The sequence below is a fragment of the Zingiber officinale genome, chromosome 9B, assembly GCF_018446385.1.
Source record: "Zingiber officinale cultivar Zhangliang chromosome 9B, Zo_v1.1, whole genome shotgun sequence".
NCBI classification, from domain to species: Eukaryota; Viridiplantae; Streptophyta; class Magnoliopsida; order Zingiberales; family Zingiberaceae; genus Zingiber; species Zingiber officinale.
Window position 1 is genome coordinate 62146990 of NC_056003.1, and position 4476 is coordinate 62151465.

General features: G+C 44.6%; 1 pseudogene; it reads right to left on the minus strand.

The window, feature by feature from the left end:
* Positions 1-2473: 2473 nt before the first annotated feature.
* LOC122025978 lies at positions 2474-2545 on the minus strand (annotated as a pseudogene).
* Between the last annotated feature and the right edge of the window lie 1931 nt (positions 2546-4476).

The following is a 4476-nucleotide window of genomic DNA, read 5'->3' on the forward strand; positions in this document are numbered from 1 at the left end:
CGTCTGACAACACTTTGACATTGTTGCCAATGCGCATAATGCTATCTACGTATAGTACAAGAAATACTTTCACATTTCCATCACTTTTCTTCTATACACAAGACTCATCCGGACACTGAATGAATCCATAAGAATGGATCACTTCATCAAATCGGATGTTCCAAGATCTCGAAACTTGCTTCAGTCCATAAATGGACCAATTGAGCTTATATATAAGATGCTCTTTGCCCTTCGCAATGAATCCCTCTGGTTGCTTCGTATAGATGTTTTCTTCAAGACTTTCATTAAGGAAATTGATGTGCGCAAATATTATGAACATTTATGCATATTTTAGTGCACATTCACGGACTTTATGCTTATATATTCATTGCATGATTGCCTCTTTTGTCTTGTATTCATTATATATATTCTTTTGTTCAGATATCTACTCTTTGTTTGGTTTTGTGTTGACAGGGATGACTTTCGGAGCAAAAATGGTGATTATCTATGCACCGAAACAAGATGAAGAACACGGTTATGCACACGGCCGTGTGACTACAAAGGTAGGAGCAGTGCACGGCCGTGCACCCTTGCACGGCCGTTCGGCCATGGCAGAGGTGTAGCAGTACGCGGTCGTGCAACCTTGCACGGCCGTGCAGCCATGGCAAAGGCAGAGCAGCACACGACCGTGCACCATTGCACGGCCGTGCCATCCCCAGGCCGAGACGAAAGAATGCCCGGCCGTGCATCCCTGCATGGCCATGCCTTAGGGAACAGGAGCCAGAGACCACACGGCCGTGCAACCCCGCCAAAGGGAGAGAAGAAAAAGGCCGAGCCATCTTGGCACGGTCGTGTTACCGCTGCCAACCCTAGTGTATATAAAGGGTTTTTAACCCTTTTACCAAGGGAGGCGAGCCGTCAGGGGAGAATTGGTCTTGGAGCCATTCTACGTTGTCTCGGAGCCCCATCCCACGATCTTCCACCACCGCATCAACTCCAGAAGTAGAGAATCAGATTCGGAGGCCACTCGTCATCATCGGAATAAGCATACTCTCTCTTCCTCATTCTATCTAAAGATTGTATGTTTATTTACATTATGTCTTCGAGCGTTTCTCTGATACTTATGGAGTAGATTCTCTGTTCTAGGAGTAGGGAGTAGTTGAGGGTTGGTTTGATGTAAAACTCGCAGTTTGTTTATTCACGTTGGATGATATTTCATGTCCTGTTTCAATTGCTTATCGCTTGATTGTGTAGGACTTTTCGATCCCGCACAAGGATTGTTTCTAGATTGTACACCCGAGGGGCCCTAGTGACAGGGGTAACCCGTTCATGGACATTTGGGCACTTCCCTACAAGGAGAGGCAAATTCTCCTCAAGGAAACGGGAGACCACACTCATCTCTTAACCGCTATTCTTAACATACCAATTAGAGTCGTTTCCTTTAGATTCGCTGAGGCGCCCTAGTGACAGGGGTAAACCGTAACAGACTTTCTTAGGAAACTTATTCCTCTTGGTGTTCAAGTGTAGCCGCTTTAGTTTCTAGCAACTGCATGGTAAAGGACAACGAGGATAAGATAAATTGCGATACATCAATACCACCACAACGAAACCGACCTCCTAGAATACCTTGTAACCAAGTGAATACTTTGACTTCCCAGCTTTCGGTTCTTTTTCCCAATCTCTCTCTTTAGATTATTCAAAGTTATTGGTAACTCAGCTAACCCTAAGTGAAAAAATGCTAGTGCTTATAACCAGTCCCTGTGGGATCGATATTTTTATTACTGACGATGAATCCGTACACTTGCGGAATCGTAACAAGTTTTTGACATCGTTGCCGGGGACTGCGTCTATAACATTAGCATATTCACATTGGATTAGACTAGGTTTTATTTTCTTTATTTACTGCGTTTTTATTCTTTCCCCTATCATTCTTTATTTCGTATTGCCATATTCTAAATCTTACCTTTTGCATGCGTAGAGCTAACCTATCAGGACAGCTGCTACCATTTGATCCAGAAATTGACAGGACCTTTCTGAGGAGAAGGAATTTACAGAAAGCTTTCCAAGCAGCAAAATAATCCTCAGGAATGGCCAACAAACCGCTGAAAGATTATGCGGCACCATGTGCACGAGGAGTCCGATCCAGTATCACCCGACCAACCATCAATGCTGACAACTTTGAGATCAAGCCTGCAGTAATTCACATGGTCTAGAAAAATTATTTCGGAGGAGGACCACACGAGGACCCAAATCATCATCTAGAGTTATTTTATGAAATCTGTGGCACGATGAAGGTGAATGAGGTTCCTCCAGAATCCATGAGACCGCTTCTTTTCAGATTTTCTCTGAAAGACAGGGCCAAGCAGTGGCTGAATTCTCTACCGGAAGATAGCATATCATTTTGGGAGCAATGTGAGCAGAATTTCTTAGACAAGTTCTACCCTCCAAGCAAGACTGGCCACATGAGAAACTTGATCGCCAGCTTCAAGCAGATAGACTCAAAATCCCTATTTTAAGCCTGGGACCGATTCAAGAGCATGCTGAGGCAGTGTCCTCATCATGGCCTTAAAGAGTGGCTGGTTTTACACACCTTCTACAATGGAATAAATTATCATACGAAGGTATCGTTGGACTCTGCGGCGGGGAGGTCGTTGATGAACAAGAGCCTTGATGAAGTAGAAGAAATAATAGAGAATGTAGCACAGAACCACCATCAGTGGGCATCTGAAAGATCGGGTGGTGCGTTCTCAGGACATCAGACGAAGGCATCAGGGAAATATGAGGTGGATGCATTTACGCTCATGTCCGCAAAGCTCGGCGCCCTGACTAAGAAATTTGAAGCAATGGGGAGCAACACAGCTAATGTCATAGACTGTGTTTGCGACATCTGCGGGAGCACAGACCACGCTCAAGACACTTGCCCCCTTGGGTCAATGCAAGCACAGATAATCCAACTTGAGTAGTGCGATGCAATAACTGGCTACAATCAGAGGCAAAATAACCCATACTCCAACACCTACAACCCTGGATGGAGGAATCATCCCAATTTCTCGTACAGGAATAATCAGGATCAAGGGCCAGCACATCAGAATTATCAGCCTGGGCAACAACCACCTTCGCAACTATCCAGAATTGAAAAGATGCTTGAGGAAGCCCTCTCAGAGAAAAAGGAGATGAAAAGTGAGATCAAACAACTGATCCAGAGGCTAGAAAACTCTGAGAAGCATCAAAAGATGCAAGACAACCAAATAGCCCAGATAGCTCAGTCCATCTCAAGAACACAGGGGTACATTTCCCGGTAAACCAGATTTAAATCCGGTAGAACATTGCAATCGCATTGAGCTGAGGAGCGGACGTACCGTGGGTGGTCCCCAAATCATTACTCAGAAGGAGCTTGAACTAGAGAAGGAGCCCTCTCCTCTAATGCCCAATCAGACTCCAAACAGGGATGGAGAGGAGGCTACTAAAAAGGTTGAAAAAACTCTTCAAGCTTCCCCACAGAATCTGAAGATCCTTTTCCTCAGAAGCTTATAGCATCCCAGAAGGATGAAGAGTTCAACCGTTTCCTAAAGAAGATCAAAGAAATCTGTATAGAAGTACCACTGATAGATGCGCTGCACCAAATGCTGAAGTTCGCCAAATTTTTAAAGGGGATTTTATCTAACAGAAGACAGAAAGGCGACTTCGAGACTGTAGCACTAACAGAGAATTACATCACTCTCCTTATGCCGAATCCTCCCCCTAAACTTCAAGATCCAGGAAGTTTCTCCATACCGTGTAAAATTGGTTCTGAACTCATACCAATAGCTTTCTATGACTTGGGAGCCAGTGTCAGCCTACTCCCGTACTCCTTATGCAAGAAGTTGGGGCTCCAGAACATTAAATTAACCACGATGACACTGCAACTAGCTGACCATTCATGCAGATACCCAATGGGAATAGTGGAAGATATGCTAGTTGAAGTGGGTAGATGTATAGTTCCTACAGATTTTATTGTCTTGGACATAGAGGAAGATCACAAGATACCGATCATCCTTGGAAGACCATTCCTTGCCATGGCTGGAGCCGTCATCGATGTGAAGAGCCATAAGCTATCTCTGGAGATCGACAAGGAAAAGATCGAATTTGACCTGTCCAATTCTTCCATCTGCAACCCCTCCTCTCAGGGAAATTCTCACAAAATCAGCACACACAGGGAAGGAGAGTGCAGTTTCCATGAGAGTTCCCCTCCAGCAAGCAGCAAGAAATACATCTGTCCTACATGAGCAAAACTGAAGGGGCAGGCTGAAGCATCGAGGCCAGAAGGAGAGTCATTCTCCCACGAGCTTGGCCCACACTGACTGAAATGGGGTCGAGCTAAATACCTAAAACAAGTGCTTCTTGGGAGGCAACCCAAGGGGTTTTCATTTCTGTTTTTTGTTCTATTATGTGTTTTGTTTCTTTGATAAGTTTGATCTAGTGCTTTGCTTTTGATTGTCCATTTTCAGGATGTGCATT